At 40.5% G+C, this 24370-nt stretch overlaps 1 protein-coding gene across 4 annotated transcripts in view; it reads left to right on the forward strand.

The window, feature by feature from the left end:
* The first annotated feature begins 262 nt into the window (after nt 1-262).
* The window catches only part of ADCYAP1R1 (ADCYAP receptor type I), a 149802-nt gene continuing 125694 nt past the window's right edge, over nt 263-24370 (forward strand). For 3 of the 4 annotated variants that reach the window (XM_075144288.1, XM_075144289.1, XM_075144290.1), the window contains exon 1: nt 309-923. The gene's annotated coding sequence lies outside the window, so the exon portion shown is untranslated. Of the gene's footprint in view, nt 924-24370 lie in introns of all 4 variants that reach the window. The other variant, XM_075144287.1, reaches the window with a different exon arrangement.

The following is a 24370-nucleotide window of genomic DNA, read 5'->3' on the forward strand; positions in this document are numbered from 1 at the left end:
ACCCTGTCACACTAATTAAAAAGAAATAAAATCTCTGGGACAGCAGAAACGGTGCTTAGGTGACAGGCAGAAGGAGGATTTGAGGGAGGTAGGAGGAGGAAAGAAAAAAGGGAAAAAAAAAGTGCTTGATTTAAGAAACTTAATTTGAATAAACCCCTCCTCCCGCTCGTCCTCATTGGTTTCCTTCTCTTCCTCCATATTAATGAGACTAGCCAAGTAAAAGCTATTGGTTCCATATCGCTTTTCCTTTCCTCAGGCACTTGGGGGAGGAGGTGTTTGCATTTCTCCGCAGGACCAGCTCGCTTTGCAGAGCATTGTCTGGGTATGAGAATCACACACACAGAGAAATACAGGGGCGAGCACACCATAGCCTGGACTCGCAGGCAGAGCATCTGATCCAGCCTGAACACCCTTCTCCTCCTCCACCCCACCCCCTACTTCCCAAGCACGAATAATCCCCCCTAAACAAAACAAAACAAACAAACAAACAAAAGCGGGGGGGGGGGAAAGAGAAAAAAAAAGTTTGCAAATCTCCTGCCTCCCTTCTTGGTGGTTTTTTTTGTTGTTGTTGTTGTTTTTTTTTTTAATTTTTATTTTTATTTAACGATGGCAAATTCCTTCACGGCCAGGACCTGGCCCATCCCCTGAGCAAAGGCAGCCTGGACATGACCGGCAGGCGAGGGAGGAGGAATTTTGATTCCCTTCGGAGGCGCCGACCCCTCCTCCGCCCGGTGCGAGCGAAGCGGGGGGAGCCCGGCTCCGGCCGCTCACTTCCACCGCGGGCAGCCGGGGCTGGACAGCTTCTGCCGGGGAACTGTTCCGTGTCCCCCCGCGGCTGGTTCCGACCCCACCGGCACCCGCCCCGCCCCGGCACGGCGGGGGATGCAGCATCTCCAGCACCGGGACGGATCCCTGCTGCAATGGTAAGTCTTTTTCTCCGGCCTCTCCCCCACCTCCACCCCGGGGTGGCACCGCTCCGGCTCCCCGCCCGGGCTGGGGACCGAGGGCAGCGGCAGCCGGGCTCTGCCCCGCTCGGCCCGACCCCGGAGATGCCAAAGCGCAGCTATTGCAGCCGGCGAGGGAAAAGGAACCGCCGGCTTGTCTTAGAGTGACATTGATTCACCGGCTCTTCCCTCACCTTCCCCAGGTCCTGGGAATACTTCTTTTGGGGGGAATTGCATGCAGGCTTTCTGCCTTCAGCCACTACTGCAGGCTCGGAGGATGCGTCCGCGAGATAGATTTGATCCTTTTCAAACGAATAAATCTCCCTTTGCAAGTGGTGACAGGTTAACGTGCTCGGTATGGGAATCACGTCTGTTTTTAACACAATATGGCTGGTAAATAAAACCTGATTGCTAACAGACCCGGTGCTGCTGTTGGCATTTTCGAGCTTAAGGCTCCCTTTGCAGTTCTGCATCTTCACCTGCCGCAGAAACTCTGATTCACCCTTCAAGCAGTGCACCAGGACTTCTCTATTTTTACTGTGGGGTAGTAGTAAAAATTGCTGTTAACGTGCCTTTGACCTCTGCTGGCATGCCTCTGTGCACCTTCCCTTATCAGTATGTGAACAACTGGTTCTAATAATACCATCTTTATGCAAAACACATCTTAAGTCAGAGGGATAGCATACAGGACAGACTCTTTACCGCTATGCTGTGAATTTAACATGTGAACAGTTCAGGTATGTATTGGAATCTGAAGAGTTTACAGCCAGGGAGAGAAAGATAACACAGCATGCTGTTAAGGATTGGAAAATGCATGAAAAAAAGAGAGAGAGATTTGTTTAGTGACATACCGGTGTTTATGGCTAGACGATCATCCCACTTACATAGAAGCAGGTCTGGAAGAACTCCCTGGAAGTCAGTGGCTTTCCTCTGCATCTAATCTGCGGGTAAACAGAATCTGGCCTCGAGCTTGAAGAATATGTTGGAGTAGCACTGGAGGTAATTACAATAATAATAAAAAATATTAACCAAAGTGAATAAGGCAGCGAAGTGACCTGATTCTTCCCTAGGGTTTTATGGATTACCATCCGTGTATGTTAATTACAGTGCAAGTGTTGGACTGATATGGCAATATGCAACGTAACTGAAGTAGCTTTTTGAGTGTTTTTTTTTAATCTGTTGGAGTCAACAAACAACAAATGGATTTTCATTTGATGTTATTTGAGTACACAGCCATCTCACTTCTCTATTCAGCCTATGCAACACTGGTCAGGTACAGTGGGGAAACGTTTCCACGGCTAGCACATGCTAATCAAAGGGAATGTATGATTACTTAAGGTTACTGTCAACGATAGCATGAAGGCAAACTCCTTAAAGTGGTGTTGATATAGCTACAGAGAAAGAATGCATTATACAAGCGTCTGTACTTGGCTAATGCAAAACACACTGGAGCTGTCTTGAAAGAAGTTGTCCTATAGGATGGGTAAGGCAACACTGCTCCAATTTGATGAATAATTAAGGAATGCTATTCAGTGCAATAACGGGAGTTGGATTAAAGTTGATGTCTCTGCTTGTGTCTCGGTTACAGTTCTGGGTTATGGTCTTCTTCCTTTTTTTTTCCTGTTTCTGTGTGCCGAGGGCAATGGTTGCTGCTTTGTTGTTCATTCAGGACAGCTACAATTGATCTGTTACCGTACCAGCAATCTATCTCAGACATCGCAGAGTGGAAGGTTTCTGTTGGTTTGTTTTCTCCAGTCGAAGGCATGTGTGCAGTGACTGGAAGGATAACCATTGGCACTGAACAGACTCCAAGGTCATGGGGGGGCTTTATGTGTGGTAAATACACATATATATCTTTAAACAGGGAACTAGCTTGGTGATGGCTCCTTGGCTTTAGCCTTCCATCATTCGTTGGGGTCCCTGCAAGAAAACAGGAGGGCTCTTTCCTCCCTGAAGATTTAAGATGTCTGCTGTTTGCATGGTGGTGCCACAGCCGCATGTAGCTCTCTAGATCTGCTGTTGTCGGTGTATATGTGAAGCTCATAAACACGAAGGCAGAGGTTTTGCTGTGGGATGCTACCACGGAGAGAAAAACAGAGATTTCTGAGGTGGTGGGAATGCGCTGTTGATCACGTTCAGACCTTTGTTCATCACATCTCTCTTCATTTGGCTGACTGAGCCGGCATCCTGGAGATATTTTTTCTGCTGTTGAGTTCCATATGTGCCTACGCCTTTGATAAGTTGAGACCCATGTCCCCAAGCTGATTCATTTCAATGTAGCAGATTTTGTTTTCCTTTCCTTCCCTCTGAGCACACTTAGTACAAACAGTCTAATTCCTAAATTAGCTCAGATTATCTTTTAATGAAACCAGAGTATTTGAGTTAAGAAGCCCTGAGAAAAAGTAAACTCAGGACAGGATCATGCTGTAACTCATATCTGGCGGAAAGACCTGCATAAATATCAGGTCTTACAGTTAGTTCTGATTTAACAGAGGAGTTATTATTTGCCACAGTTCTCAGGAGAGGTAAACTGATATCAGGATATAGAAGTCAGTGGAGATACTGAATTTTATTTCACCCCACTACTTGGCTCAGAGAGTGCAGCCTCAACCTTTAAGTCAGCAAAGTGTATTTTTGTGTTGGCTCATGTTCCTTTGTTTCCATTCCCGGTTCTCCTTTCACATCCAGCCATCCTATATCACCTGTGAAGACAGCCGGGGCGGGATTCGGTACACACTGCAGTCAACAGGATTTTGGAGGGAGTTTTACACACCAGTGCAGAAGTGAAACAAGTCTACTGAAAGGGATGTAAACTCACCAACGAAGAACTCCCTCTTTTTTCCTATCCACAACTTTAAAGTCATCTTTGCTGATAATGTAACATCAGGGATAGCTGTAACACCGCTCAGTTCCAGAGTACTCCTGCTACCCGATATTTACAGCATCCCTCGATGAGGTACTTTTCCAGTTCCCTCGGTGCTGAACCCGTTCTGTTCTTAAGAAATGCTTTGCATACAGAAAGGTATTTGGTAGTTTTCCACAATGCTAAGAAAAACTAGAATTCATGTGTCTCTGGTGGTTGTTGAAATGCTGTTTGGATTGTGATTGAGTGGGCACAAATATATGGGAAGACAGAGAGACTTTTTTGCAGAACACTTCACTGCAGCATGTCCAGTCCTCACCCCATTGCTTTGCTTGTGTTTTATTCTCTGACCACCTTTTCCTCTCTCAATTTATTGATCTGTCTTCTTAGGCTTGAACTTTTATCTCCACAAGACAAAGTAGGAACTTGTGTAAAACAAGCCAGATGGTTCAAGTCTTGTTTATGTAATTCACTGCAGTTCATTGATTGTATCCCCATGCAAGCTGATGGGCTGATCTGTAGAGTAGCCAGATTAATAATTTCAGGGTAGAACTTCTTAGGAGGCACTAAATCATTCCATCTCCTGAAGAAAAGGTAGAGGCATCGTCACACAGAGCATTGCAAGCTAACATGGCTGTTGTGCTGAGGAATATTCCCTTGGAAAGGTCCCTTCAGAAGTATACAGGCGCAGTCGCAGGGACTCATTTGCTGCTCTGATTCTATGCTACCGTTGAATCCAAATTCTTCTGACATAATCATCCCATGAAATGAGTTGATTTGCATTTGACATTAGAGTTTATCTGCCCTGGAGACATCCTGGCAGTCTCATTCCTGCTCATTCAGGTGTCACATTCTACTCTTGGATGGCTTAAGATAGGACTATGTTCTGAAACTGCTCTGATCTATTTATTTGACATATTCTTTTAAAAAAAATGGTTTAAAAGGTGTGAAAACCTCTGCTTAATATCACTATTTTAAAAAAAAAAAGCCAACAACAAATTAACTGAATCATTCTAGTTTTTGTTAGCATAACTCATAATTCACTATAAGACTGACAGAAAAGGAGATAAATATTTTATATGGTCTAATTCTTCTTCTTAATAATAGTTATGTCAATAGCAATAATAATAATTCCTTTTATAACATGTTGGGGATATTGAAGTCTAAGAGCTCCTTACTGAACATACAACATTAAACTTCTGCCACATATGTTTGCAGGTTTGTCCATCCAATGTTGAGGCATTTCACAGAAAGCCTTAATCACAGTGGCTTTTGCACTCCATTAGAGATGGTTGGGTCATGATTGCTCAGGAGCTGCAAATGGAAGGATAATTATAGTCCGTTATCTATGATTTGTTGGGCCTGCTAAATGGAGCTGAGGGTAAGGGCAGGAAAAGCCCTTTTAATCTGCATGGTGGGTTAATAGCCTAGATTTTTATATTTTTATTCTTTGGTTCCGCAGAATGAGGCAAGTTTTGCTATTTTCTTCCCCTGCAAGGGACAGTGTATTGTCCTATCTGATTGGGTGGGGATTCTTAAGGAAAAATGCCTTATTGAAGGGAAATGTGACAGAATCAAGGTCTTCTTTTGTGGGGAGTAGATGTATCATTAGGTCCATTTCTGAGGAGTGGAAGAGGTATAAATTTCCTCATTCTCAAGGTGAAAACTTGGCCCCAAAAGATCCCCTGACAAAACTATCATTCATTTCATGTGGAGGAAGGCTTTCTCACTCCACAGGAGAAGTGTTTGTCACCCTGGGTGACGTTCATCTATTCTCACTTAAGCATCTGAAAACTAGATGGTCTCATCCAAGCTAATCACCCTAATTCACTATATTATAAGTAGGGAGGGTGGTTCATCTCATCCTGAAGTGGGTCAGATGAATCAGCCTATGGAGGTTCTTGCAGCAGCTGGCTCAGAGATACCATCCAAAATCAGTGAGATGAATCCTTCCATGGTGTCTCAGAGATATCCCCGTGAAGTGTAATTCCTCTCTTGCTCCCATCTTTGCTTGGGGGGAAGACTGGTAATTTTTTGCTAGCTCATAGCAATGGCAAATTGTGATAGATGTTAGGTTTTCTGAAAAGCCCAAGCCTGCTGTGGTGGGCCCCACACCTTCCTCACCCACATATTCCCTTTATTCAACAAATGGCAGACTCAGCCTGTCCCTTGCAGGGAGAATTCATGTCATGTGACCCAGGCAACAGGCAACAGCCTATCTATTTGTCTTTTTTTTTTTTTTTTAATTATTTGTTGATTATTTTAAATCTCAGAGACTTCCTCAGTGTATCGACACTTTCTGTCTTTTCAGAGCATTTACTAAGAAGGATTTGCCAACTGAAGCCTGTATATAATTTTGTGAGCAGGTGGGGATATATCAACACAGGGACACATCTAGGACGGCTACATGATTTTCTGCAGGCAGATGCAAGCTTGTTCTGCCTGTTCTTTGAGCCAGCCAGAAGCTGTGCAATGCTCCAAGCCTCATCTAATATACCCTACTTGTGAATAGCACACTGTAAGTTGCAAGAAGATGGAGATGAATACTGACCAGACCTCATTAGCTTCGGGTTGGCACCTTGTGAAATACATTTTGACCAGCTTGGACCACTTGACATGCTTAGAATTAGGTGACCTAAAAGCCAGCTTTTCGCCATAAATCAATAGCTCAATGCTTTCTTATTATAATGCATCCACCCGCTGTCCTAAGTTAACAAAATCCCCCAGTCAGTTGATAAATGGATTTAACTAACACCTTCCTCCTTAACTTTGGCCTTTAAAAATATTTATTGAAATTCAAATAATGAAAAAAATAAATACAGGAACCTCTCAGAACACGTTGATATGTCGACTGGAATTAAAGTTGTAGTAGTAAGAGATACACTTCTCCACAGTGGAAAGAAATTATATTTATTTGGAAAAGGAGTTTAAAATATCTAAGATATCCTTATCTATTAATTCCTTTTCCTGGAATGGTAAGACTTTATTAAGTTATAACATTTCTGTTTCTGTTTTTACTGTCACATTTTTGAAGTAGGTTTATAGAAGGGGTTTTTTTTTTTTTATTTCTAGCAAAAATGTAAAATGGCACATTCATGGTCATAAGTAAAAAGCATTTCCTTTTAAAAAGCAATTTTTGTAATAATGACGTGTCTATGTGTATCTAACATGTATTTAAATTCTTAAATTGATGTAACTAGTACCAAAAGCCAAATAGGAGCTTGGGCTTAGTACATATCTAAGATGTTGGACACACGACAGAACTTTCTCTCTTAGAGTTGGCCTAGAAACAAATTATACAAAGAAGCCAGCACAAGTGCATTATATAAAGGCCCAAGTTACAGTTGGTAAAGTTACTCATTTCCTGTGTTTTAGAGAGCTGGATCTTTGGATTCCTTCCAGGAGTTTTGTGCTCTAACTTAAGATGCAGAGGAGATGAGAGAGCATCAGAAATACCGCAGATGCTTAAGCTCTTCATGACTAAGGCTGTGAATGTGTCACAGCTGTCACTGGAGCCTTGGATTCCACAATCCACACTCATTCATTCGAGTTGCATGAAGTTTGACAGCTTGGATGGTGTTTTTGTGCTAGTGAATGGGTTAGTTAGCCGAGATGATTATGTACAGTGGGCTAACAGCTGGAACAAACTTCATTAGAGAATAGTACTTGGTGACTACAGAGGAGAGAACAGCATGAAAAGCCATTATTAACCATGTTGAAATTGCTTCTCTGCAGCATTCAAGTCTCTGGACGCTGCTCTATATTCTCTAGCTTCTTGTTCTCTGACTTGCTCTTTGTACCACAGCTGGATGTAGTAATGATGGTCCTGGAAAAGAGCCTTCAGAGACTACCAAGGTCTGAATGTTATTCAGAAGAGGAGAAGAAATGAATGTCACAGCCTTTTTGGTTGCCCCAGCAAGAGTACCCCTGCTAGATTTTCACCTCTGGTATTCAACTCATTCCCTTTCCATACAGATTTCCCTTCTGAATGGAAGACTTGCAGGTCTCTTTTGCTAAGAGAGTTTCTATCATGCTGACCAGAAATGGGATTCAGCTTGCAGATTAAGACACCTAAAGATAGGTGTGTATTTTGAAATGTCTACCTGTATCTAAGTACATAAGCTCCTGTTACAGTCAAAGGAGATTTAGGATGCAGTTCAGTCACCTAAACATAGGTGTCAAGTGCCATCTGAGATCCCCTGGGGTATGTAACATCCACTAGGGATCTGTAGGTATGATGCTTATCTACACCACATCTCTTACCCTCTGTATGAGGGCAGATAAAATACCCTGGTGTATTGGTGACACCGAACACCAGCATTTAGGCTACTGATTCTGGCCCCAGGCCAATGCCCAGTCAATGTAGATAAATATAGGTATCTACTATAGAGTGAGCTCTGGAACTCTTTAGCCTGGAAAGTCTTCAATAAATGCCACTGGGATGGTTTAATCTGCAGTCTGAATCCTGTCCTAGGTTTCTGATCCCTCATGATGGTTTAGAATGAGATCAAATCTTGGCCTCGGTGCTCTGCCACACACACATATAGAGTTCAGTTGATTTTCATATACTCTCACGCAGGGTTGGAAATACCCTTTGATATTGCTGTCTTGGGATATCACAGTTAAGATACTGGGCCACAAAAGAATTACTACATTGCAGGTGTATCTACTTAGCTCCAAATCATTCCTGGAATTATTTTCCCTGAGACAACCTTGAGACTGCATTTGCCAGTTGAATCTCCAGATTCAACTACTACAAGCAGCTCCTCATCATCCTGTGATTGAATAATCCAGAAGGTGTTTTTCTCCCTATATCATTTACAGCTGAAGTATTCCCAGCTTGTGGTTCATCCTTTCGTACGTTGCCTTGTACAACTCACAAGTCCATGCTGGTTCTGTCCTGTTACCTTAGCCATTCTCCCTTCATCTGCGCATCATCACTGTCCTAATCTGCAGCAGAGGAAAAGGTCAATCCACAGCAGATGTGCTGGGGTCATACCTGTGATCTTACTTTACTTTCCTTATGACAGCCTGACTGAATATTCTCACTTTCTGTTGACACTTCTGAGTGTCCAAGACACAGCTCTTTTGTTGCCCAGCTTTCTCTCCCCTGTTACTTCTAGGTTCTTTGAATATTCGTGACTCACCAGCTTCAGTCTGGAGTTTTTCCTTGTGACTTCTTCTTCCAGCTTCCTTGAAATGTAGGTTCCCTGAAGTTTTTGCATCTTCAATGCAAAAAGACATTTCTGTCCAAGTTCCCAATCTCCTTAGTGCTGTTGACTTTGCTACATGGTTGTCTCAGTTTCTCCAAACTCTCCTGTTTGGAATGAAGAATGACAGCTACACACCTACTTTGGTGAAGGTTTGTATTGCTTTTCTTTGCTTTCTTTATTCTGGCATGTTCTCTATCTCCAGAAAACATGGAGCTGGATCCAAGGTAATTAAAGCAAAACATGACCTGTTTAAAGCAAAACTCTTAAAAGCACCAGGCTTTAATATTATTCTGATAGGCCCAGCTTCTTCAAGCTCTTCTGGGGAGCTTTGTGTGCATCAGTTTGGAAAACCTCTGATATAACTCTCCCTGAAAGAAAAAGGTGTTTTAGCTTTTCAAGATCCATTTTATCTGTAGGTTCCTGATCTGTCAAAACAAGCCTCACATCCTCCTAGCAGAAACAATAAAAGGTTCTCCAAACTAAGGGCCTCCCTTTTGACTCTATTGTCTTGATTTTTATTTTTGTCTTCTAATAGCCCATTAAATTGACCTCTTGCTTTCCTTCCCATTGTCCCTACTGAATTAGAACAACAAGGGCATAATTTAGCTACTCTACTACTCCCAAAGAGCTTCTGAGACAAACCTCAATAAGTAGATTATGTGTATTTTGCAGCAGTTTCATGTACACCACTACTGCATTATGCAGTACAATGGATGTGACCCATTGTCAAATCTGTTCACAGCCACAGAAAGTTTAGTGGGTGAAATGTCATTTAAAATATGGGTATGAAAGCAACAATGTGATAGCTCAGCCACACAACTTAGATCAGATAATTTGTAACACATGGTTATTTTCTTAAAGGTGAAAAGGAATCTTGCCTGAACATTAACATGCCATCCATTTCTTCGCTGACTGAATAAACTCTCACCTGATATTCTGCTTAATAAACTGGCAGGCTATTTCATACTGTATGTCATATCCTGAAATGTTAAAATTTCAAAACCCTTTCATTTAAATCAGAGGTTGTCGGAATTTTCAGACAATCATATATAATTTTACATAATTTCCCTTTTGCTTCTCTTATAAGTACTTGCTCTAAACATATAACATTTTTGTATTTGCAGATTTCTGGGTGGGACTAAATGGCTGTCTTTATAGGCAGTGGAGTTCAGACTTCAATTCTTTTCATCCCAGAGTGGGTTTCTAAAATAATTCATGTGAATTCGACATCCTTTTTACCTCCATTAACTATGAGGGGATACTGGGCAGTGAGTGTTGTAGAAAAGCCAGGTAAGCCAGACAAGATGATCTAAAAAAGTTAAATGAGATTACCCATTTCATCTAAACTGGTCAGATTGAAAAAAATATGCAGGCATATCTGACTGGATGTCCGAGCTAATCCAGATGGCTCTCTTTAGTAGCATGTTCAAACTTGCATTTTATAAATCAGTTTTGAGAGCTGTAACCCAAAATGTTACAGCTTGTGATTCATGGGCTGGTTCCAACCTGCAATTTTTTTCTACACTTTCTGTTGTGTCCTTGCCATTTCCAAACTGCATCACACTGGTGTGCTACCACTTCTCTGTGACTCTGAAAAATGACCAGCTTCAGTGCCTCGGTATTTAGCCTGCAACAGGTAAAAGATCAAACCAGAGATCATAACCTGTGCTACAGAAAACAATGTGCATTTGTATCAGGAATGACAAAGATGAAGAAGATAGACTGGAAGATGGCTGAACCTATCTTGCTGTTTCACATCTCTGCAAGTGCCATCTTTCCTCAAAATGCATCTCAACACCTGGCTTCCTTGGCTGGTGGAGAAACTTAGATCAGAGTGTTGTCCCATCATCCTCCTGCCTTGACTTTCAGCACTTCTAAACATTATATTAACCTTTGTGGCAATTTTTTCTCCTCTAAGATCAAAAAGGCTAAGAAAAAGGACTGATGTAAGGGAACATGAAGAAAAAAAAATGTAACGTGCTCTAAATTGAACTGGTAGTAGTGACATCATCTGAAGCTGACCTTAGCCTTCAACAAAGAGCTAGTCTCTAAAAAGATACAAACTCGTCCATATTCAGCGAAATGAACCATACTGATTTGCCAGCCCATTTGATCATCAAATGAGCAAAAGAGTAAACAATGCACATTCCTCCAAGTATTTCCACTCCCCTATGTGCCATGCTTGTTCAGTACCCTTTTTACTATGTGCCCTCTTTGTTCCATTGGGATTCAGGCTCTTCTTACCAATGCCATGACTTCAGCCAACATTAAGATGAGATCCATGGCTGGCAACTGTATTTTCATGCCTGGCCTTACAAAATGTTCTGTATGATTCCCTTATTCTTTATTGTCTATATCAGTAGACTGCCGTCTTTAGTGACCCGTAAGTAACAATACGAAGCAGGCAAAGTACAGTGTGACGTATACATTGCTCCACCTGTTGTTCTGAGTTTTCCCCGCTGAGTTTCCCATGAGCAGTTTTGGAAGAGCTCCTACACAATGTTTTGCAATGAGCTAAGGGAAGGAACCACTGTTATTAATGTCAGTGATGTTGAAATGTTTGTCAAATAGATTCTTCCTGCTTGTTGCAACTTGGCCTTGCTACAACACCATTGAATCAACACGAGATGACCCTGATTTCTTCATATGTCTCTCAGCAAATATTCTACCAATGTTCTTTGAAGTCTTTTAAAATAAATCATTTAAATGAATCAGTCTATTTATTGAAACTTGTTTGTTCATTTAGTGATTTCTTCAACATGTTGGTCCAACAGCAATGAAGCTCCATTGCAAAAACACAACACCCTGCACATGAGACACCTGGAGAGCTTACAGTTTGAATAGATTTCTACAATATATCTATATCTGAGATACATTTAAGGAGCATAAGAATATAGGGTTCAATTCATTTTTTCCTGAAGCAACAATTTAAAATAAATCAGATTACTTGTGCCCCAAAATGGCCTTTTTTCCCCACTGTCCATTAAGAGAGTCTGGGATGACTTGGTTATCTATAAATATCCACAAAGTATATGTCTGAAGTTACTGAGGGAAATCCACTTTGATTTGCACAAAGATATATAGAAAATTTCAATAAAATCTAACAGTTGACTACGATTTCTCTGAGGTTTCATATACTGTTGCTGTCAAAACACTCTCTTAACTCTCCTCATGGATTTACAAAACAAAGGCCTTCCATGTCAAGGATGGGACACTAGGGTTAATAGATTTAAATTAAAAAAAAATCAGATATTTCCTTCATAGTTTTATAGAATTTAAAAGTGAATACTTACTCCTCTTCTCCCGCAGGATTTCTTAAAAGTATCACTGTCATTATCCTAAATTGCTAGTTAATAAGGAATGAACTGCGGAAGACTCACAACCTCAGAGCTCTTATGTGCTCAGAGAAGCACAGTCTCATCGTCAAACATTTATCAATTGCTTAGGTTTTGCAATGCACCTTTTTTATTTTTATGATATGTAATGACAGAAATTCCTGTTGTCTTTTCAAGTTAAAATAAATCTTCCTTGATGTGGAAGAAACTGCTTTCAGTAAGATCTGTTCAGCAATGGTGCATTTGCTTGACTCAACACTGGTATGAATACCAATTAGACTGGAAATGGTTAGGAAAACAGATAATCATTTACACTGCTGTAATGGGAGAAAACCAGGAAGAATCTGCAGTAACCCGGGAGAATCTGATTTCCAAATAAGTCACTCTCTATGCATCATTTAATAAATAAGATATTTAACAAATAAAGGCCAACACCACAATTACAAACAATGCTTAGGGAAAATCATGCCCAGAGACTGTTCTCATAGGCAGTTTGGATGAGGCTGTTTTAATTTGTGATAAAGCAGTTTAGCAGAGTGGGTAAAAGTGATGACATGTTACTTGGCCTCAAGGCCAAGGAAGGGTCCCAGACCTGATGTATTTAGCAATGTAGTTATAACATTAAAGTCCATTTTTTTTATCTTGCCCCTGCTATGAAACCACCATTGGTGGTTGTTGGCTACTCAGTTCCGCTTCCTTATGCTCCTTCTTATTCACAAACAAGTAGCTGACAAAACACTTCTGATACAAAGGTGGGTGATGAATTTAACATAAAAGCAAAGACTCCTGGCTGGCTGGACAGATAGATTTTTACCTTGGAAGAGAATTGCTCAGTGGTTATTGAATTGTTGCCATTGACAGATGGATTCACTGTGGTCCAGCTGTTTACTTGGACAGAACAGCTTTGCTTTTAGACCTTTTAAGCATTTTTGGTCTAGAGGCCACACAAAGGAGAGTTACAGAGAGCCAGATTACGCTTTTACACAAGGGGAAAGGAAAGAGAAGACTAGAGACTGCAAGGAGCTAGGGACGCACCAGAAGTAAACTTGTCTATGGGGAGATGTTCTGATTCTTGGATAAACATAACAGTTCATAAGCCCTTCTGACTCTGCCAAGGAACCTTAGGATCTGACATGGACACCTGTCAGTGGTAACGAGAATGTATTTGCAAAGCTCAAATGCTCTGAAATTATTTTATATTAGTGGAATCTTTCCACGTACTCCATTTGGGCCATTGACTGTAAGTCTTGCCTGAGTCCCCAGTGATTAAAACAAGTAATTCTGTTCCTTAGTTGCCACCTGTTATAAGCTATGTCCCTTTTCAATTAATTTACCCACTATTTGCTTCTTAGTCTGCAGGAGAACTGGTGGCAGGGGATATCTGCATGCATGCTCTGGTTTGAATGTATTTCAGCAGAATATGTTGTTTATCAAGTCCTTTGGGATACAAGAGACTCTACAACTGTGGAATACATTAGCTGTGCCGATGCTGAGAAATTAAAGACCACCAGAGAACATGCTGGACCTCTAGAATTTTGTCACTAAACTGTTATTAAATTACTATTAAATTAATGTGAAATTATTTGCCTGGCATGTTGAATGGGTTTGCAGACAAGTCAACTAAGATTCTTATCTACAACTCCTGGGCACAGTTCAGAGATTACCAAAGTTCATACATCATTCCCGATAGGCAGTTTGCAGAAGGCCACTCTATTTGAAGGACTAAAGAGGTTAAACGACCTATACATACCCTGTTAGCCTCAATGCAAAAAAAGCATAAATCTAAATTATTGCGGAAGGGGAGGTGAAGTATGGCTGAAAACAACACCACAAGTGAACAGACAGAGAAATTTCTGTCTTGTGCCTCCCGCATTCCCTAGCTCCTGTGCTATTCTAGGTCTTCTGGCAGTGCTGTTAGACTGCAGAGGGGAGTATCCTAAGGCAAAATTTCTTGGCTTAGTCATGACTCTATGCTTTGATATCTCATGTTGTGGCAAGTCTGGACTATGGCTTTTCTGGAGCATCAGAGTTCAATCTCCACGTGAAGTAAGGATTCAGCTGAGATAGAGCAGGAAAGATTTCCCTTGGTGGGCAGACCTGATTCTCCAGAGGGTTGGGAAGTGTGTTGGAAGAGAGAGTTGGCTGCACATCAAAGAGACTGTATAGTCAACTTGCAGATTCTCAGGAAGTCGTTTCCTTAGTGACAATAATAACAAGAACAATTTTAGAGTATTTTCTTCGCGTCTGTTTTCAGTCTTTTAGATATGTTCAGAAGTCAAAGAGTACAACTGGCACTTCTCTGCAGAAACAGGTTTTTTTGGTTTTTTTTTTCCTTCTCTTTTGTAGCTCACACAGGCACATAGGAATTCTTGTTTATAATAGGGATCTATCTGTCTTAATACTGTTGGCATTTTTAAATCCGCTGACACCATGGAAGCTGAAGGAACAGATCTTGCAGGGTTCTTAATGTGTCTTGTAAATGATAGCAAATCAGGGGGTTATCTCTGCAGTGTGAGTGCTGTGGGCCATGTAGGGTAGACACTCCTTAAAACCTACCCAACTCCAATGGGAAGGTACTCATCAACTCTCAAAACTAGGCTTGTAACAGGAAAGAGTAGGAAAGTGAAATAGAAAAAACAACAGCAACCTCCATATTTGCCACTATACACAGTAGACTTTGAAAACAAATTGTGGAACCTGATTTGGGGAAAAAAAAGAAATTAGCCACAGAATGTGACTTCTTTAGCAATGAGATTAATTTTTTGTTTTAGTGGTTGCTGAAGAAACGCTGTAGGATGAACACCCACTCTGCCTCCTGACAATTAAAGACCCTGAGCACAATCAGAGGAGTTATCTTTTATTTCCAAGAGAACAAGACTGACTGAAATGGGCACAAAAACATGCAGTTTGGATGCTGGGAGATCTTTTAGAGGTCACAAGGTGTTGGTGAAATAGAAGTATAACAAGGAAAAAAAGAAACAACTTACGAGCTATGACAGAAGGAAGTCTAAGAAGTGAAATCCTAAAGATGGTACTAAAAAGCAAGCTCTGTTATCATGTCTGACTTAGGAATGCAGTCAGTATAGGTAGCTTCTTTAACCTAAGAAGAGAGCTAAGCATCTGCAAAGAGTAACTGAAGTCAAAACATGATTCATGCAATGGAGGTGTCTGGCTCTTTTTATTAACAGTAGGAAGAGTTTAAAATGTCTCTGCTTATAATTTAAATGCTAATAATTAACTGGGGAGAACTCAAGCCCTGGTGACCAGGAGCAGTACTGTCAGTTCACTAACACCACATGATACTTTCTTTGTTCAGGACATCATGTAACTATAAATAAAATTCAATGTCATGAGGTACTTTATTTTTCCTTCTGCAGTCAGGGCAGTGGGGCTTAAAACATTGGGTGTGTGTGCATTTCCAAATATGTCTCTAATTTCTGTTCAATTCTGACACAGTAAATCATGATTAAATTACGAATTGTTATAAAGTAAATCAGAATGCATCATATGGCATGGTCTAATATAGCAAAATGGATTTAAAATAGTAATTAAAATATATGTCAACTTAAAGTCTTTCTTAAATACCTTCCCTAGTTATCAAAAAGAATTTCCAAGCTGTGTGTTCCAAATCAGTTATTATCAACCTTTTTTTTTTGGAAAAAAACTAAAAATATAAATGACAAAGTAGTACTTATGATTAAAATACAGATTGCCTGTTTGCTTTTTTAACACTTTGGTTTGAACAATTAAGTTAAATGGAAAGCCCTGATAACTAGGCAGCAAGATTAATTAAACTCAAAATCCTGCTTTGGACTACTTGTGTTGATATCCACATTTCACACCAGTGGTTTGGAGCCAAATTTCAATCTCCCTAGTGAACTGTTCCATGCTCTTATGCAACTACTTTTTTCAGTAACTCACCATTGTTAAGTGGTTCCAGCCTAGACTTGAATCTTTATCCTTTCATCAAAAAGCTGATCAGGATTGACTCAGCTTTGAAACGCATGGATGATAAAATCTGAGATCACAAACTGTGCACTGCATGTGTATTTTACATTAAACCACTCAGTAGTATCTAAGAAAATGAAAGTGTTTTTTCTTAGCTTCAGCCTTCCGGGCTCTTTCATGAGTGAATGTAGTAGAGCAGAATGCTAAATTAGGAATTAAAAGATTTACCAGGTTAAATCAGAGAAATCCCACGTGGGATGCAAAGTGATACGTTGGTTATGTATTGAGGAAAGGGGAAATAAGGGGGATGAAAAAAGAACCACAATAAGAGTTTAACAAATTAAACTGACAATGCACCATTTAATGTGTGATAAGAATGCATCAATTAAATGGCAAATGAAATAGCAGGAAAATTTGCTGCGTATTTTCTTACTGAGAAATGTTTCTCATCACAACATTAGAGTATGTGCACTACTAAGACCCATTTTCACCTGCTCTGTCAAGAGTGGCAGAATGAATCTACCAGTTGATAGTTAAAATTATGAGCATCAAGAGTGAAGAATAGTACATACAAGAAAAAGAAAAAAAAAAGCAAGCAGTTGTGTCATAGGAAGACCTTGGGTTTATGAGTTCTGTAGCCTGAAGTCTATGCAATTGCTGTGAAGTCCAGTAGCTGAAGACACCACCACCACCGCCAGCCAACTCCACCATCTTGTCACCACCTCTTGAATCCGCCAGCTGAGCTGCTTGTGAGAGTGCTCCCTAACCTGATTGTATCACACTGACCTTGGTTAGCAAAGCCTTATTATTTAAGCTAACCCAATTTATTTGGAGTAAATTGAGTTAGTCTCGTACGATCAGCTCAGCGGGCAGATCGGAGGCAGTGCAGCACGGATTAGCGTCTCTAAACTGACTGGGAGTAATGTTTTTTTCAGCATGGCTACAGCTGGAGAAAGAGATGTCCACAGCCTAATGCAGGTGTCAAGAGCTGGCAGTTGTTTGAAACACTCCGATGGGACTTAGACACAATGGTGGGCATCTCATTTCTACAGAGGGTCAGCAGAAGGAAAGAATTGACATGTTTTCATGAAGAAATCTCAACTACCTTTCAGCTAATGGAAACAAGTTCTATTAACTTGCTGGAAAATATTTAAAAGGGAAAACATTGAGAAAGAATAATAAAAAGAATTTTGTGTTATTCCCTGTATTAATAATCAGAGGAGATACAGCTGGTACTCAGAGCTAAATTAATCCTATGTATATCTGTAATACTGAAGCTGTCTAGACATGAAGTACTGAATGCCCTCATTTCTCAAGCAAGTCACTCAAAGCAGAACTTGCTACTTATGTCTTCAGAAATGTGGGTCTTTCATTTGCTTTATGGCTTCATTGATACGCAAACTAGGAGTGGTAATCCTAGCACAAATACACGCTATATCTTCAAAAACAGTGTATATTTCTTTGTCAGTAAAGTAACCCTAAAAGACTAAGATTGCCTTCAGGGTGTCTTTACATGTGTGAGCGAACTGGGGGGTTTGGTTTGCTTTCAAAAACAGATTAAAAAGGCAGAGGAAAAAAAACAACATTAATTTCCATCATAGAGACATGTTGATCTGTTTTAGAAGATAAAGAGGATGCTGGCCTTTTGGAGCTGGATGACTGACACTGAACAACGTATTACTGCACTTAGGGTTTATTCACCTACATATTTATGACCTGTAAGTCCTAATGTCCTGGTTTGGTTGGGTTTTTTTGGGCAGAGTTGTTTTAATTAATCTTGCCTTTTTTTTTTTTTTTTAAATTATGATTATTTTCATTACTGGCTTGAAGATAACACAGAATACAACCACTCCTTCACAGAACATAAACCAGAATTATTTTTGTAAAACCTGTGACTATTGCCCATCAAGGAAGATTTTGTGACCAATTAGAGCCAAGCAATTCTGGATGAAATTAAACAATCCAAAAGACATCTAAATCCATGTCACAAAATTTTGGTTTCATCTAAGTGGGAGACATGCACACACCCAAAATGTGCAAAATATTATTGGAAAAATTATCCTCTGCCTCACACAGCGTTCTCATTTCATGGCTGTTTCTGAATAAGGCAGTCCTCAATAAAATATCCAATTTTTCGGGCATGTCTAATGGCAGCCAAGCTGTGCCCTGGAGAGTCTTCTAGTTCATTGCACAGTGACTGTGTACCATCCTATCCAGACTCCATCACAAAGTTTTTTCTGCTTGTCCAAAACAACCTCACGCTGTGCTGACTTCAGGTTATCAGATATTTTGTTTTACTTGCCGAGAGAGGATAATTCTCTTCCTTTCCTTTATGTGTCCCTACCCTGGTCTCCCCAGCGAGTTACACATTTCAGAACAAAATACAAACTCATCCCATGCTTCATTTACTCCAGCTGGCAACAAACTCTAGGGACAGAAGTGAACTCTGGGACGTGATGAAAGAAATACCATAAAATGTGAACTCACCTTTTCTACTGCATGTGGAGGATTTTTAAAAATTTTTTTTTGGTGTTGTTTTTTTGCCTTCTGCCTCAAATGAAATGCTGGTCTTTGCTGCAGAATACACTCCCAAAGGACAACAACAAAAGACCCTGAGCTGCCAGTACACCAGACTGGGCTGAGCCAGAAAATGTTTAAAAGCAAGGATGTCTTAGAGGTTATCAGGCAATTAGCCAATGATATAGATGAACCATTAAATTTTGGCCTATATTTTGCTAGCTGACTCTCACATACTACTGGTGGTCTCTCCTTTACTTTGTTGTCCTGGTCCACCTTTAATTCGCTGCCTTACTGGGGATGAGAAAACCCAAGAAGGCTACTTGCATGTAGCTCTCTGCCATCCGCAGGCATGAGGGTCATTAATAATGCAGCCCGCAGAAAAGAGGGCTTTGGGACATTTTATTTCTCATCTTAATAAATTGCAACCTTTGGAGGCTGCTGAAGTGGATCTCCCAGTGCTGGAGATCAATAAAACTTTCTCTTTCTTAGGTTGCTTTTCTTTTTAAAACGTTTTTGTCAAGTGCTACCTAGGATGGGCAGGTGCTGTGTTTCTGTGAGAAACCAACCTGTGAAGCTGTGCCTGCCTACAGCAATGTTATTGTAGCTGGTTTTAGAGATTAGAATAAATCCTTTCTACAGAGCATACAAGGAAATAAGGGAATAGGGGAATAATGGAGGACTGTTACATTATACTACAGTGAAATTGTGAAATCTTTGGCCAAAATCCTTTGACCTAATGAGTTTCCAAAGGGTCAAAGTTTCATCACTAAAGTGCTTGAAAAGCACATGATGATGATCAACATGGCAGAACCATACCAGCACTTTAAGGCCACAGATTGTAGTTAACTTGTTTTTTGAGCATCTGAGCTAAATAATCTTTGCTTTGCATGACTGCTCCACCTGCTTCTTAAGACACCATTTCTTTGGTGCCATTTCTGCTGAGCTTAAATTACTTATTAAACTAAAGGTGGGTGCAAATGAAGAGCTGAACAGAATTTAGACTTGATCTAACATAAGGAAAGTAAAGGAAGGAGGTTGGAGCAACAAGAAAAAACTTCTGTTACTGGACACTTCACGTTATTTGGCTTTAATTTGCTTCCCAATATAAGATGCTACTAATCAGCTGAGTGTAGCTTTGGCAAACTTTTACTGTTTGGGCTGAAATTTTTTATGCTGTGTGTCTGTCTAAAATCTCTCTCTTCCTTTCCCTCACTTCCTCCCTCCTTCCTGATAGAAAATATAGAGAAATAGGGCACAATTCATCTGATGTTTTGAGATACATCATTTAGGATGATCTAACTTGTGCTCTGAACTCTACTGGCTGTGCTGGTTATGTCTCAGTGACTATACGAGGAATCTGTGGGAATTAGCTCAGTTTTAGAGGTATACATTTGAATGAAACAACTCTCACCCAAGGCCCTGAAAGACCACCCATGGGGAAGAGGCATTTTCACTGTGTCTTTGAAACATGAGTCAACCTATTTAAAATTCAGCAGTGGGCATTTTGGAGAAGAAGAGGATTTCAGCCTGACTGAATTTACATCCTTATATCCTAGATTTTACTGGTATGCATGACAATAAAATGTCAAAGCTATCCAATGGAAAGGAATAACATTTTGGTTGTCTTCTGGGCCACATGGGATGTTCTAATTCCACATGATTTCTAAAGGAAAATGTGAATCATACCAAGTTCAGTTGCATCTGATCTGATGACCATCCTGTTAATTTATAAACTTCACCATCTCACATCTTAATATCCATAATCAGGGTTTTCAGCTTTCATCTCAACAGCCACATTTAATACAGCAAAATAACCCACTTTTTAATAGATCCCATTGACTCTTGTTCACACATCTTCTGCATATAAGAAGAATTCTGCTGTAGTAAATTGGAGTTTCACAAAAGTAAAACCAGTGCTAGATACAACAGATCTCTTCTAGTTCTGTTTTGGTGGGTTTCTTTTGTTTGTTTTTTGACACCTCTTGAATTAATAAAAGAAGAGAACATATCATATCTCGGCCAACAAATTTTGTATGTACTTGTATGTTTATGTTTGTGTGTATGTTTATGTTAAACTGTTTTGATCCTGCATTGTTCAAACCTTCCCAGGTGTTCACTTAGGGCCATACTCTGCCACATTATAGGGCACCATAGGACCAACTTATCTTCTAGAATTGTCATATGGAAATTCATGAGCAGATCATGAAGATGAATATAGAAATCATCAGTTTTAATCACAGGCTGAGAAGGTGATTACATGGAAATGAATCACGTCAATTCATTTATATTTACTTTTTTTCTAGAAGCGTTAGTGCTGCTTTATTCACAATAATAGCGAAGCAGTGGTGTGTGAATTAAACTGAATATTTACATTATCTAGATTTTCGTTTTTGAAAAGTAATCCCAATAAGAAACTTCACTGCTGTAAGTCATGGGTATTCACACCTTTTTAAGGCATTGGGCACTCTGAAATGTGACCTTAGCTAAGACATCATCAGTGCTCTGAACCATGGCTTGGGAAATCAGTTTTATAGTATGGAATAATTCTGCAATGCTACCCAATTTATTAGGATTTTCAGCTTTTTCAAAAGGCAAACTATCTAGAGACAAACTAAGAGAAAGGGCTGAAAGGATTGGGATCATTCTCATCATTGTGTCATCTGATGTGTCCTTGCTTCACGAGACAGAGTGCAAAGGCCTTTGTAACCTGTTGAAATAAAGAAAAAAAGGAGGAATCCCACAACCTTTTCTCTAGACTCATTTCTTTCTATGTCAGACCAAAGGAAGGAGACTTGGACTGCCTTTTGTGTGAGTAGGAGCTCTTCTTCCTCCTGTCTCTCCATATGTCTTAGCTACAATCACCCTCATCACGCACTACCAAGAAAAGCTCTGCAGCCTTCACTGCCTCTAGATGAGTGGGAGCAGGAAAGGCCAAGAACACGTTGCGGTTTTCTCATTGCAGTTTTCTCCTGAGACACAAGTTCACTCTGTGCTTTAAGGTGGCTGGATGGTGTGACGAATGAATGGTTTAGAGGCCGCTTAAAGAATCATCATCAAAGGTATTAGCAGAAAGTGATTTTAATAGAGATTTATAAAGGTGCGACCTAACAGAATTCAATGGTAAGGTTCACTCTATTACTTATTACATGGGTGAAACATAAAAAGGAAAATCATCCTAGGGTTTATCTCTTAGGGACTATATGTGTTTAGTAGCACTTAATCATCAACTAATCATTATAAACTTCAGTAGCACTTAATCATTAACTAATTTGATATTTATGAAATAAATGTTAGTAGAGTCTACTGTAATCACGACTTAATCACGATTATGCTTACTATTAGTCCACACATACAGACAGACAGAAATATGTATATACATATGTGTACAGAAGGTATACCTGTTAAAAATTCCCCTTGATTTCAGTGAAGAAAGATTCACGTTGAATGTCTAGGCATTCCCTCTCAACGGGCGAAGGGTTGAGCTTCGAGGAGTGAAGGGGGTTCAGCCCAGGCCGAGGCCCCGTCATCAGCAACGGTCCTCCAAATATCACAGACCTGAGAGGTCGCGAGCTCTGAGAGGCGTCCCACTCAGAGGGAGATGTTGGGCGCAGCCTGCTGCGGTCCAGGAGAGCTCGAAGGGCCTCACTTCGGACCACCGTTTATAGGTTCGCAAGATGATCGGCTTTAGTCATCCGTAAATTTCCATCCTGGCCACAGTCCCAGGAGGTAATTACTAAAAATTCTCAAGGTTTCAGTGTTGTTCTACTGGACACCTGGCCCAGGCAGTGGGAGTACGTTCCCAGCTTAGCTATGCAGTCAAGGAGCGCTCAACCGCCAGACACCAAGGCTGAGGTTTCATGGAAATTTCTGAGATCAACAAGTGGCCTAGGAGCGGGGGAGGAAATGCACCATCACGGATGGGAGCCAGCTCTGAGTCAGAGGCCATGTGACTGGGAATCTATGTCCGTTAGCACTGCAATAATCCACGTGTCAGAGAAATCAGTTTACAAAATATTCACATTATATGGAGTCCTCTCAAAATTCTAACCTTTTTTTGACTATCCTTCTCTTTCTGGAAGGCACTTCCAGGGCCTCTTTCTGCTGATGGTCTGAAGCTCTCTTCTAATTCCCAGCTTAACATCTTCTTGTCCCAAAACTGACTTTAATTTCAAATGTTTTTCTTCCTCTTTTCTTTATACCTCTGCTATGCTCAGGGCTGTCCCTACTCGACACAGACTCTTCTGAGCTAATCAAACTAGTTTTCTGCTTTATTAGCTCTCTGTTTGCAAAGATGAGTAACACGTTGTCCCAGAGCAAGGCAAACCCATGTGCTGCTGAGGTGAATTGCTCATCTTTTGTTCACTATGGAGGGAGCTGAGGGAAACTAGCTTAGATATAGATGTTTCACTTTTAGACAGCCAAATTTATGTGACATGAATTTCATCCATGGTGTTGCAAGAACACGTGCTGTGGAAGGTCCTAATGCTGTCCAAATGTAATGAGTTCACTAACCACAAGATAGGATACAGCTGGGTGAACTTAGGCTGTTCGAGGTGCAATAGAAAAGGAGGACAATAGGAAATGTGGGTGGAAAAAAAAGGAATTATGCAACTTGCTAGTGCTTATGCAGTGACTTAACCTTATCTTTCAGTGTAGGAATGAAGTTGTTCAAAAAAAAGAAAAAAAGGATTTTTATTTCTGTAAGAAAGAGACACGGTTGTAGTCTCAGGCCTATTCTGGGATACATTTCCCTGAGAACTGAAAAATATGTGCTTGAGGAATCACAATAGTAGGGGGATCATTTTCTCTACCCAGACAGGAATCAGGAAACATATTGTATCTGCTCTTTTTTTCATCAAGATGGGCTGAACTTTGGCCCATGAAAGCTTTCTATGTTGTTGTTTAGACGTGCAGAGGAGGCCAGTGGATATTCATCTGGAACATCACCATAGATTGCCAAGTCAAAATGCTCAGTGAAGTACAAGCTGTTATACTCAGAACGGCTCTGCTGTTTGCATTGGAAAATGACAAGGAATTGTACATACAAGGCAAAGAAAGATCATTTGGTCATCCTTTCTGAACACCTTGGCAATTTTTCCACACTTCCAAGCATCCTTCTGTCAATGCCAAGGTTATATCAGACTGTTTTCTGCATACCGTCACATATTTATTCCTTTGGCATGAGGCAATCGCTCATTGTATTTACCACCTTCCAAAGTAACAGATAACTCCCTTTCATTGCTTATTTTATTGCTTTGGTTCTACTTTCAGATGGGAAGGGTAGACTTGTTTCCCAGAGACAATGTAAGGTTGGTGTGCTGTTGCTGGAGTTCAGAGACTGTGTCTTGCCCATGGGTTCATCACCAACTACAGGGCCACTCCTCTGGAGTCTGCCTGTACTAAATAGTGGAATGCCTTGTTAAAGATACCCCTGGTATTTCCCCACAGCTGAGAGCATGCAGCACCTCGCACAGAGACCAGCTTGGGTATGGCGAGCAACGTAGCATCATGACAGCTTTATCTCAAGATAATCAGTTCAGCACATCA

The sequence above is a fragment of the Calonectris borealis genome, chromosome 2, assembly GCF_964195595.1.
Source record: "Calonectris borealis chromosome 2, bCalBor7.hap1.2, whole genome shotgun sequence".
NCBI classification, from domain to species: Eukaryota; Metazoa; Chordata; class Aves; order Procellariiformes; family Procellariidae; genus Calonectris; species Calonectris borealis.